Here is a 13,060-nt window from a genome sequence, read left to right on the forward strand (position 1 = left end):
TCGACTGGGAAAACACTACTATCATAGGGCAAGCCAGACAGAGAACAGCCAGGGAATTCCTAGAGGCATGGCATTCATCCACAAACTCCATCAACAGACACATCGACCTGAACCCAATATACCAATCACTACAGCAGACAGCTGAAACTGACACCCGGAAGTGGCAAGGACAGACCACTATAAATGCCGGAAGAAACATCAAAGAAGCACTTCGCAGGAGGCTCCAGAGCACTGATGATGTCTCCTAGCCAGGGGACGAAACGTTTGCAACAAAAACTTCCAGCTCGGCGAACAGAACCACTACATTGTCCCTTGGCTTCTGGTACGAGCTCATATGCGCTTAAGATAGCACATTTCATCTCCTAATACTCCCAGATACCTCCTCTGACAGTGATGCAAATATCTCACTAACTTTGAATCAAAGAAAGATACTCTCATAATCACTGGCTATAATTTTTGTTTAGCCACTGTCTTAAATGAAATGAAAAAGGCTTCTACATTCTGTTGGTCAAACTTTGGCAATGCTTGGACCTATTTGAACAGTTCCCTACCAGGCCTTTGACTACAATGGGATTGCTGTCCATCACTGTCCTCATCGCTACTCCTACTTTCATCTCCACCTCTGCCATTTTGAGATGAATTTGAGTATTCAGTTCCAACCACCTTTTCTCTTTCTTTTTGTTTTGCCTCTAAATTGGAGCAAGTGAATGGCCTGAGTGTGAGGACATGTATTGGCTGAAATTGAGTACAGTAACAGAATTGTTGAAACTTACATTTACTTTCATATAAACAAGAGGGAGGTTGGAACTGTGAGGGAGCCGTGGTTTAATAAGGAATTGGAATCCCTTGCAAAAGGGAAGAGGGCGGCCTATGTAAAGATGAGGCGTGAAGGTTCAGTTGGGGTGATTGAGAGTTATAAGGTAGCCAGGAAGGATCTAAAGAGAGAGCCAAGAGCAGCGAGAAGGGGACATGAAAACTCCTTAGTTGGTAGGATTAGGGAAAACCCAAAGGCTTTCTATCGGTATGTCAGGAATAAAAGGATGACTAGGGTAGGTATCGGTCCAGTCAAGGATAGTAGTGGGAAGTTGTGCGTGGAGGCGGAGGAGATTGGAGAGACACTAAATCAATACTTTTCGTCAGTATTCACTTAGGAACAGGACACTATTGCCGATGTGAATATTGAGTCACAAGTGATTAGAATGGATGGCCTTGAGGTATGTAGGGAAGAGGTCTGGGGAACACTAGAAAGGATGAAAATAGATAAGTCCCCTGGTCCTGATGGCATTTATCCTAGGATCCTCTGGGAAGCTAGGGAGGAGATAGCAGAACCATTGGCCTTGATTTTTATGTCGTCATTATCTACGGGAATAGTGCCAGAAGACTGGAGGATAGCGAATGTGGTTCCCTTGTACAAGAAGGGGAGTAAGGATAGCCCGAGTAACTATAGGCCAGTGAGTCTTACCTCTGTTGTGGTCAAAGTCTTAGAGAGAATTGTAAGGGATAGGATTTATGAACATCTGGATAGGAATAATGTGATCAAGGATAGTCAGCATGGTTTTGTGAAGGGCAGGTCGTGCCTCACAAACCTTATTGAGTTCTTTGAGAAGGTGGCTAAGGAGGTGGACGAGGGTAAAGCAGTAGATGTGGTGTATATGGATTTTAGCAAGGCGTTCGATAAGATACCCCATGGTAGACTAATGCAAAAACTACGGAGGTATGGCATTGAGGGTGCATTAGAGGTTTAGATTAGGAACTTGCTGGCTGGAAGGAGACAGAGGGTAGTAGTTGATGGAATAAGTTCACCTTGGAGTGCAGTTACTAGCGGTGTACCACAAGGATCTGTTTTGGGACCATTGCTGTTTGTCATCTTTATAAATGATCTAGAGGAGGGGCTTGAAAGCTGGGTGAGCAAGTTTGCGGATGACACGAAAGTCGGTGGAGTTGTGGACAGCGAAGAAGGATGTGCCAGGTTACAGCGGGATATAGATAAGTTGCAGAGCTGGGCAGAAAGGTGGCAAATGGAGTTCAATGTAGCTAAGTGTGAAGTCATTCACTTTGGTAGGAGTAACAAGAAGATGGATTACTGGGCTAATGGTAGGCTACTTGGCAGTGTGGATGAGCAGTGGGGTCTTGGTGTCCATGTACACAGATCTCTTAAAGTTGCCACCCAGGTAAATAGTGCTGTGAAGAAGGCATATGGTGTACTGGGCTTTATTGGTAGAGGAATTGAGTTCCGGAGTCCTGAGGTCATATTGCAGTTGTATAAGACTCTGGTGCGGCCTCATCTGGAGTATTATGCGCAGTTTTGGTCGCCATACTATAGGAAGAATGTGGAGGCATTGGAACGAGTGCAGAAGAGGTTTACCAGGATGTTGCCTGGCATGGTAGGAAGATCATATGAGGAAAGGCTGAGGCACTTGGGGCTGTTCTCGTTGGAGAAAAGAAGGTTTAGGGGAGATTTGTTGGAGGTGTACAAGATGATTAGGGATATAGATAGGGTTGACACTGAGAACCTTTTTCCGCTAATGGAGTCAGCTGTTACTATGGGACACAGCTTTAAATTAAGGGGAGGTAGGTATAGGACAGATGTTAGGGGTAAATTCTTTACTCAGCGGGTTGTGAGTTCATGGAATGCCCTGCCAGTAGCAGTGGTGGACTCTCCCTCTTTATGGTCATTTAAGCGGGCATTGGATGAGCATATGGAGGTTATTGGGCTAGTGTAGTTTAGGTCGGCTTTGGTCGGCGCAACATCGAGGGCCGAAGGGACTGTACTGCGCTGTATTTTTCTATGTTCTATGTTCTATGTTCTAAGATTTCGGGGACAGTTAAGATCTCTGCCGGTTCATGTTGACCAGTCTGTAGAGAGGATGATAGATGTGGAACCAGTGATCGTTCACTGAATCCCAACCTTCTCCAGATCGAATCCTTTTTCACAGCTTTTCTGTGCAGCTCACCAGCTGACGGAAATCTCCCCACAGTCTGCAGACAGCTTCCCCAAAACCAATGACTAATGTTTTATCATCTGCAAATTTGATATCCGACACCAATTCCACATCAGTGATAGATACACCAGACAAACAGGTGACTAATACTGAAGCCTGAGGAAAAATCAAAGAATTGCGAAACTTCATCAAATGGGGACATACCAAACCCAAAATGGCAACACTGCTTTCTCCCCACTGAAGGTGCAACACTGCTCAGATTCTCCGGCAATTTCTGTTCAGTTTCTGAACCTTGAGGAACTCAACTATTTCAAAACACATGCAGTATTCTTCTTATCATCAGGTTGGTCTACATCACAAACACTTCCTTCTTCTTTATCCTTTAAAGCAAATCAGTCAAGTTCATCCGACACTCCCTTCCCTTAACAATTCCATGATGACTATCTTGGATGATGACGTGGAGGAGCCGGTGTTGGACTGGAGTGGACAATGTTAAAAACCACATAACACCAGCTTATAGTCCAACAGCTTTATTTGGAAGCAATAGCTGCTCCTTCATCAGGTAACAATGTGTGATTTCTTTTCAGCTTCATCTTGGATTGAACTTTCACTCACCGTGTGGTTATTTCTATCATCTCTCAGAGTTTTACCGAGTCATTTGCTCATTAATGGAAATATAAAAGCAGCTGGTCTCCACTCCTCCTATTTCTGACCTGCACCGTCCAACACAAGGGCAACAATTATTGTCTGTTTTCTTATTCTCTCTGATCTGGGAACTTCATTGTTGCACAAGTTAGTGACCGCTACTGACCACAAGTGGGAATTGCAACCAACCCGCAGAAATACTCAAGAGTCTGTCAGGGTGAATGAAGTCAGCAAACAGATTCTGTCTGTGCACGACACAATCAGATTGGTGTACATTTCGATTCAAAAATAAAATAACCGACCTGATATAATAAGTAATGCTGTGCCCATAAACAATGGACTGCCCAGACAGTTTTCACTTGATATTAGGCTGTATTTCACAAAAACACTGCGAGTAATGTTGAAAGGAGGGAAATCTAGAAATAAAATGAAAAACTCAGGATTTCTGTCAAGACGCCAGTTTATTTGAAACGGGTATCGCCCTGACTCCTTAATCTTCTAGGGTCCCTCCTCAATTTCAAAGTGGTGGGAAACCGCACTGCAGAGGTTTGGCGCCGTTCGTGTGGCTGACTCAAGCTTCTGCGCTTATCGAAGTGTTTCATTCCCACTGCGGAAAGTGGTCTTTTTGGTGTTGAGCGGTTTAAAAGCCGCCGCATGCGATGGCCGGGAATCGAACCCGGGTCAACTGCTTGGAAGGCAGCTATGCTCACCACTGCACCCCCTTTGCTCCACAATGCAAGTGTTGGAGAAATCCGCTGATGTGCAATTCAAGCAATAGTTGTTGATTCTAAATTTCGTTCTTCTTTTATTAGAAATGTTGCAGTGAAATGTTCGAATTGAGAAGTCACAACAGAAAGAGTGTTACTGTGTGGATCGATCTCATTATGCCCCGCCTCACTTTTTAATACACACAAAGCAGTATTTCGGATTTCTCATGATCTGAAATCAATCAATAACAAAAGTACCAAGGAAGTCTCAGGGCAACAGTGAAACCATCACACAATTCAAACTTGTGAAGTTCTCAGAAAGGGTCACCCGACCGAAATATGAACTCTTCATACAGCTTTCCCCCCGACTTCGGTTTTGGTTTCTGATTTACAGCATCCGCAATTCTTTCGGGTTTTAAAACTTGGGAAGGCTTTTTGGAAACCAAAACGGCACCAAAAAACAGGAACTGTTGGACAGACTGAGCAGATGCTGCAGTAATTGTGCAGAGTCGGAAAACCCTCTCGAGAAATGTGCACTAATGCACAGTTGGATTCCGTTGATCGATTTGCAGTTTCTTCTTTTGCTTTGTAGAAGAGGGGGAGGGTGGAGTCGCCGCTGGGAGGGAGAGAAACCAGGCTCATTTCCAACATTTTAGAGTCAGAGTGTTATACAGCATGGAAACAGATCCTTGGGTCTAACCAGATCACACTGACCATGTTCCCAAACTCAACTTGAACCACCCGCGTGTGCTTGAACATTTCCCATTTGCCAGTATTTCGTCATATCCCTCTAGACCTTTCCAACTCATGATTCGAAGGGGCCGGTGTTGGACTGTGGTGGACAACGTTAAAAATCACACTACACCGGGGTATAGTCCAGCAGGTTTCTTTGGAAGTATAACCTTTCCAAACACTGCTTGCTGGGGAGACCGAGTGTGTGTGTGCAATGAGAGGTGTGAGTGTCTGTCAGAGAGTGTGTGTGGGTGTATGTCTGAGTGTATGGTGTATCAGACTGTGAGAGGGCGCATGCGTGAGTGTGACTGTGGGGAATGTGTGTTTGAGCTTATGAGAGAGAGCTTGCATATGAGAGAGGGCCTGCATGAGTATGGAGTGTGTGTGTGTGTGACTGTGAGAAGACAGAGAGAGAGAGAGAGAGAGAGAGAGAGAGAGTGTAAAGTGCAGTGGGGTCACCTGTAGTGTGACATGAACTCAAGGTCCCTGTTGAGGCCAGCCCCATGGCTACCAAACTTAACCATCAGCCTCTGCTTGGTCACTTTGCGTTGTTGCCTGCGCCAAAGTCCGCCTTGAAGGATGGTCACCCAAATGACCAAGACTGAATGTCCCAGACTGCTGAAGAGTACTCCAAATGGGAAGGAATCAGTGTGGCCATTCCCAATGTTTTAAATGATCAATAACCATCAGAGCCCTCATCAGAACATAAGTGCGGAACATCTTGGTGCATGGAATCATCAACCTTTCCCTTTCAGATAGATTGATCCAGCTCATAACAACCAGCTGTTCGAAAACAAAACACATCTCCTGTAACAATTTTTACTACTATCAAATATCGCAATTCCATTTTCTGATTTTTCTCATTCTTTCTTGGTAATGTAAACACTTTGTTTTTCATTATGCAAATGTATTTCACTGTGAACTCCTTTATCAATTAGAGGATCATAATTCTGTTTTTCGATATTTCCAGTATTTTTGTTTACCAGTGGAAGCACATTGTTCCTTATTACGGAAATTGATTTCACTTTCAACTCCTTTGTCCAATCACCATTTCATTGTTTAGGTGAACAAATCAACTTCTTATCACTGACTCTTCGCATCAGTGAAGTATTTTTTGTTGTTTGTGGGTTGTGGACAGACCATAACATATAGGAGCAGCTCACTGAGTCTGCTTTGCCATTCAATCATGGCTGATGTGAGTCACAAAGCTCACTCACTGCAATAATTTCAGTCCGAGACAAGATCTGAATCAGTAGTGCCCTTTATTTCACACTTGCAAGTGGGTGTGATGTCCACAAGGCAGGGACAAAACACACTGAATTCAACAAATACTCGATATTTATATAATTTGGTTCCTACATATTTTTTCTTATTTCATTTCTTCCCCCCTGTTTACATCCTCCACTCCCTAAGACCGGTACCCATTACTCCTGTTTATCTCGTGTCTTATCCGGTCTTGTCTGTGAAAAAACATGCTCATTCCTGTTCTCAAGGCCATTTGACCTCTTCCTGCTGTGGGCACATCCTGGCCTTACCATTAATTACTCCCTCCATCTGTGCCGCCCCTCTCAGCATCTTATCACTAAGACTCATTTAATTGGGGTTTGTTCCTGTGTTTCTGTAAAAGTGGGAAACAGATGTTTATACCTATTGTTTATACAGGCATATTGAGTTTAACTGTCTGTCTTCACAGCATCTTATCACGAAGCCCCTTTAATTGGGGTTACCATTGTTGTGTAGTCCCTTTTCTTTCTTGCATACATTTTTAGCTAACACAAAAAAAAACAATTATGCATTTCCTCCACATAACTCCCATTCTTGTTGACTCAGCTCCTGGCTAAAACAATTACACACTGATGTGCGTTCAGTTATTTTTTCTATAATGTATTAGAATTGCAGAAGCAACATTAATTTACCATATCCCACAGCTGATATGGTTTTTAACCCCATTCTCCTGCCTTCTCTCCATAATCCTCAATCCCCTTACCAATCAAGGTCTTACCTATCTGAGTATTACATACCCTTAATGATTTGGCCTCCATAGCCCTCTGCAGCAGTGAATTCCTCAGATTTACCACCCTCTGGTTGAAGAAATTCCTCATTGTTTCATTTCTAAAGAGTCGTTCCCTTCACTCTGAGGCTGGGTGCCCCAGATCCTAGTCAACAGTGGAAAGGTCTGCTTCACATCCACTCTGTCTAGGCCTCTCAGTATTCAGTAAGTTTCAATGAAATCTTCTCTCATCCTTCTAACCTCCAATCAGTATAGATTCAAAGTTCTCAATCACTTATTTTTATTTCACCTGCAAACTAGCAACAGTGCCCTCAATCCCTTCATCCAGATCATTAATGTATAACATGAACAGTTGTTGTCCCTAAACTGACACATGCGAAATTCAACTAGTAACCAACTGCCACCTGAAAAAGACCCCTATCCCACTCTCTGCCTTCTGCCTCAATGTTGCTGGCAGTATCAGCACTTTTTGCCCATTGTTAATTCTTTTTCAGAATGTGATGCTGAGTCACTAGCTGAGGTGCTGTCGTCCACCTTGTAATATGTCTTGTCTGTGGCATTGTTTTGGTAATTCGGCTCTGCATCTTTTCTAGTTCCTGAAGCGTGAGACCTACAATTAGATGCAGTGTGTTTGTCAGGTCTAAACCAATAATTTGAAAAGATTAACTATACTGTCCTCATTAAAGAATTGTCTCAACATATCCTGTTTTCTTTTAAAATCTGTGAATGCAATTCTTCAAGACTCTCTGTTCCTGAACCACTGCTCAAATTGTATCACAAACTGGCATTTTAAATGTGAAGGGTTCAGCTGCAAATCTGGAATCTATCATTAAATAAGCGTTTGTTAAAGCATATTTAGATGTGATAATGAGGTGGCATTTTAGACCATCCAGGTTCGTTCTGAAGTTTCTTTGTCGATCTCCTGTGTGATGCATTCCCACCTGTGCCTTGAACAGAGTCTGTGAATTCTGACTATTCCTCAATGGATATCAAAGTGTTCTCATACAGGATGATAGAATCATGCTGTACTGAAGAGGCCCTTTGGCCCATCAAGTCTGTACTTTCCAAAAATACAGTATTACTTACACCAATCCTACATTACAGCACTAGGCCCACAGCTTTGAATATTATGATGTCTGAATGCTCATCAAAGTGCTTTAAAAAACATTTTGAGGTTTTCCATCTCAAAGACTCTCCCCCGACAGTGAGATCCAGAGTCCAACCTTCCTTTGGTTGAACATGTTTTCGGCAAATCCCCTCTTAAACCTCCTGCCTTTCACTTTAAAGTTATATCTCCTTGTTATTGACCCTTCATCTGAAGTGAACAGCTGCTATCTATGCCCTTCAAAATATTTTATACCTCTTTGAATACGCCCCTCTCTGCTCCGAAGAAAACAAGCTGAGCTTATCCAATCTCTCTTCATTGCTGAAATACTCCATCCCAGAACCATCCTGGCGAATCTCCTCTGCAGCCCCTCCAGTGCAATCACATCATCCTTATAATTGCAGTGATGATATAGAAGCAGGATAGAAGATGAAAGCCTGACTAACAGGAAGCAGAGACTCAGAATAAACAGTTCCATTTCAAACTGGTAACTAGTGGAATGCCACAGGGATCAATGCTGTGATCTCAAATATTTACAAATTGCATTAAACTACTGGATTCGGTTGAGCAAATGGGAAGAAAAAGTATAATGTGGCCACAGCATAGTGGTATCTTATTGACAGGAATAATAGAAAGCAGTGGAAGGAGACAGACTGCAGAATTCAGCAGGAGAGGGATCTGGCTGTTGTTGTACATGAATCACAGAAAAAGTAGCATACATGTGCATTAAGTAATTAAGTACTCAAATGTAATATTGACCTTTAATGTTAGGGGGTGAAGCCCTCCCACCGGCTGTGGCCCGATCAGTCAATGTTCTATCTTGGTAACTCAACGTGGAGATTCTGTGCCCTCCCCTTCACTGTTTGATCATGCTGCATTGCCCTTTGAGAAGGGCACTGCTTGTGACTGGCCACTCAGGTGTTTCCTTTCTTCCTGGTGGTGGAATTTAACTAAAGTACAAACTAGTTGTTTTCACTGTGACCAACACCTGCACACACATGACATGGGTGCTGGGGAAAAATAAGCACAATCGCTGTCAGGTGATAGTGTTGGGGTAAAAAACAGAATTGTCAGAGGTTGTGTTCACTCTGACAGTGGCAAAAAAAAAGGGGGTGATATATAAATGCAGGGTGGTCTTAAGACGGGAACCATCAAAACCATTTGAGAAACATTTAGAGATTAAATATAGAAAGCTATGGGTCAAGTACTGGAAAATGGGATTAGGAATAGACGGATATTAGGTAACTGGCACAAATGTGATTGGGCAATGGTCACTTTTCTGTGCTGTAAAAAGAAATTCCATGACTCCATCTCCCACTTTCTAACTATGAAGTCAATCTCTTTGTCCTTCTCTCTCTCTCTCTCTCTCTCTAGGTTCCACCTCCATTCTCTGGATTACACTGAATTCTCAACTAAAGGAACTGTGGACCTTGGAAATCAGAAGAAAAGTAAGAAATTGCTGGAAAGTATCATCATGCCCATGCAGTGATCCTTCTTCTGAACTTTTTCCATGAACACACCCACTTCCCTTATTCCAACCTCAAACCAATCCCTGCCCCATTCCCACTCATCCCACACGGACTCCGGACCACCTTTAAACCAGCAGTGTTCAGACCCGAACAGGACAAACGGTACAGACTACAGATTCAAAAACACCCGCAACAGCTCTCCTTCAAGATCCTCCGCTCCACGCTCGCAGCAATGCGCCGGCACCTAACCTCTCTACAGTCAGCCCTGCCTCAGCTGAGGGCCACACTCTCTCAGAATTGCAAAGGACCCACTCTGTACTACATCCTCAGGAGAATTCATATTCTCAACAAACAGTATTTCAATTCCATTTCAAACATCAAAAACTGTAAGTACAACAAACTTATATCTACCCACCTCCATAACCAGTGCTCCTCAAACATTCCAGCAGATTCCCCGGCCTCAGAAATGACTCAGACGCCATTAACCATCCAGCTGATGCAGCTACCACCCGCACGCTGATTGATGATGTCACTTCCGCCCCTCACAATTCCTCATGCATCACACGTGACACTACTTATGCCCCCACCAGCGCCACTCACCTGCATTCTGCTGACACGCCCCCCACGGATCCCACTGTCACTATCCCCACCCACCAGAACCCTGAGGGGAACACTACCCCCGCTCATGACTCCACCCCCATCCCCCCACAATCACACCCACTCCAGTTACAGGTTCCGCCCCCACTCCCAGCTCCACACCCACACCAGATCCCAGCTCCCAGCCCTGCTGAGTTTTCACTATCCCCACAAACCTCCCCCTCACTGAGGATGAACGATCAGTCCTCAGCAAAGGACTCCCCTCCGTCCACGCATCAATGAATTTAATCCACGCCATGACGTCGAAAATTCTTCTGTCGCCTTTGCCTCCGAGCTTACTTTCACAAACAGGATTCCCGAGCACCTTTCGAGGACCCCTTCGCCCACCTCCAACATACTGCATCCACCTGGACACCCCGCGCTGGCCTATTCCCTGTCCTCGACCTCCTCATTTCCAACTGCCACCCGGACATTAACCGCCTCAACCTGTCTACCCCCCTCCCCTACTCCAACCTCTCACCCTCACAACGTGCAGCCCTCCAATCCCTCTGCTCCAATCCCAACCTCACTATCAAGCCAGTGGATAAAGGGTAGTCTGGGACACTGACCTCTACACCGCTGAAGCCAAATGCCAACTCGAGGGCACCTCTTCCTACTGCCCCCTCGACAATGACCCAACCCCCCATCACCAAACCATCATCTCCCAGACCATACAGCACCTCATCAACTCAGGAGGTCTGCCACCCACAGCTTCCAAACTCATAGTCCAGGAACCCCGCACTGCCCAGTTCGAACTCCTTCCCAAGATCCACAAGCCTGACCACCCTGGCCGACCCATTGTCTCAGCATGCTCCTGCTCCACTGAACTCATCTCTACCTACCTCGACACTGTCCTATATTCCCTAGTCCAGGAACTCCCCACGTACATTCGAGACACCAACCATGCCCTCCACCTCCTCTAAGACTTCCGTTTCCCCAGCCCCCAATGCCTCATCTTCACCATGGATATCCAATCCCTCTACACCTCCATCCGCCATGACCAGAGCCTCCAAGCCCTCCGAATTTTCCTCTCCAGATGTCCCCAACAGTACCCTTCCACCACTCTCATTCGTTTGGCCGAACTGGTCCTCACCCTTAACAATTTCTCCTTCGAATCCTCCCACTTCCTCCAGACCAAAGGCGTAGCCCTGGGTACACGTATGGGCCCCAGTTATGCCTGTCTCTTTGTTGGCTACATAGAACAGTTGATCTTCCGTAATTACACCAGCACCACTCCCCACCTCTTCCTCCGCTACATTGATGACTGCATTAGCGCCACCTCGTGCTCCCGCAAGGAGGTTGAGCAATTCGTCAACTTCACCAACACATTCCACCCTGACCTTAAATTTACCTGGACCATCTCCGACACCTCCCTCCCCTTTCTGGACTTCTCCATCTGCATTAATGACGACCGACTTGACACTGACATTTTTTACAAACCCACCGACTGGAATGTGTTGGTTTTTCACCAACCGTAACAAGGACAGAACGCCCCGGTGCTCACCTTCCACCCTACAAACCTTCGCATAAACCAAATAATCTGCTGACGTTTCTGCCACCTCCAACCAGACCCCACCACCAGGGATATATTTCCCTCCCCACCCCTTTCCGCCTTCTGCAAAGACCGGTCCCTCCGTGACTACCTGGTAAGGTCCACGCCTCCCTACAACCCACCCTCCCCTCCTGGCACTTTCCCCTGCCACCGCAGGAACCTTCTACCTCACCTCTATCCAAGGCCCTAAAGGAGCCTTCCACATCCATCAAAGTTCTTCCTGCACATCCACTAATATCATTTATTGTATCCGTTGTTCCCGATGCGGTCTCCGATACATTGGGGAGACTGGGCGTCTCCTACCAGAGCGCTTTAGGGAACATCTCCGGGACACCCGCACCAATCAACCACACCGGCCCGTGGCCCAACATTTCAACTCTTCCTGCCACTCTGCCGAGGACATGGAAGTCCTGGGCCTCCTTCACCGCCGCTCCCTCGCCACCAGATGCCTGGAGGAAGAATGCCTCATCTTCCGCCTCGAAACACTTCAAACTCAGGCATCAATGTGGACTTCAACAGTTTCCTCATTTCCCCTTCCCCCACCTCACCCTAGTTCGAAACTTCCAGCTCAGCACTGTCCCCATGATTGTCCAGGCTTATCCATCCTGCCTACCTCCTTTTCCACCTATCCACTCCACCGTCTCCTCCCTGACCTATCACCTTCATTCCCCCCCCTCCCGCCCATCCATTGTACTCTATGCTACTTTCTCCCCACCCCCACACGCCTCTGGCTTATCTCTCCACGCTTCAGGCTCTCTGCCTTTATTCCTGATGAAGGACTTTTGCCTGAAACGTCGATTTCGCTGCACTTTAGATACTGCCTGAACTGCTGTGCTCTTCCAGCACCACTAATCCATTCCAACAAAGCTGACCAATCGGATCATAAGAACGTCAGTAGACTGGTCCTCTCCAGCCTCCCATTGGCTAGAACCGGAAAAATGACAGCCTCGCGATCGAATCGGACAGACCAGGATCTAAGCCCCGCCCCATAACAATGTAGCCGTTTCATGCACCCGGAAGCTGGTGTTGGCTGCAGTCGGAGGGAAGTTGCTGGTTGGTTTGTGAAGACGGTGAGAAATGGGATTGGTGTTCTTTCTGCTAGTGGAAGATTATAGTGAGGATATGTAGTCATACTGTAGTGTTACTACAAGCACAGATTGTTCCGGGAAGTCCAACTGCAGTTTCCACATGTGGGGGAAAAATATAGAAACTCCCGTCTTGAGGAGCATGGAGCTCCTATCACTGAGCAGGCAGTGTGTGA

General features: G+C 45.8%; 1 non-coding gene across 1 annotated transcript; it reads right to left on the bottom strand.

Annotated features, from left to right (window-relative positions):
• Positions 1-4,242: 4,242 nt before the first annotated feature.
• Positions 4,243-4,314, bottom strand: trnag-ucc (transfer RNA glycine (anticodon UCC)). Its single transcript has one exon. It is a non-coding gene; the product is annotated as a tRNA-Gly (tRNA).
• Between the last annotated feature and the right edge of the window lie 8,746 nt (positions 4,315-13,060).

This window comes from Hemiscyllium ocellatum, chromosome 12 (assembly GCF_020745735.1).
Source record: "Hemiscyllium ocellatum isolate sHemOce1 chromosome 12, sHemOce1.pat.X.cur, whole genome shotgun sequence".
NCBI lineage: Eukaryota > Metazoa > Chordata > Chondrichthyes > Orectolobiformes > Hemiscylliidae > Hemiscyllium > Hemiscyllium ocellatum.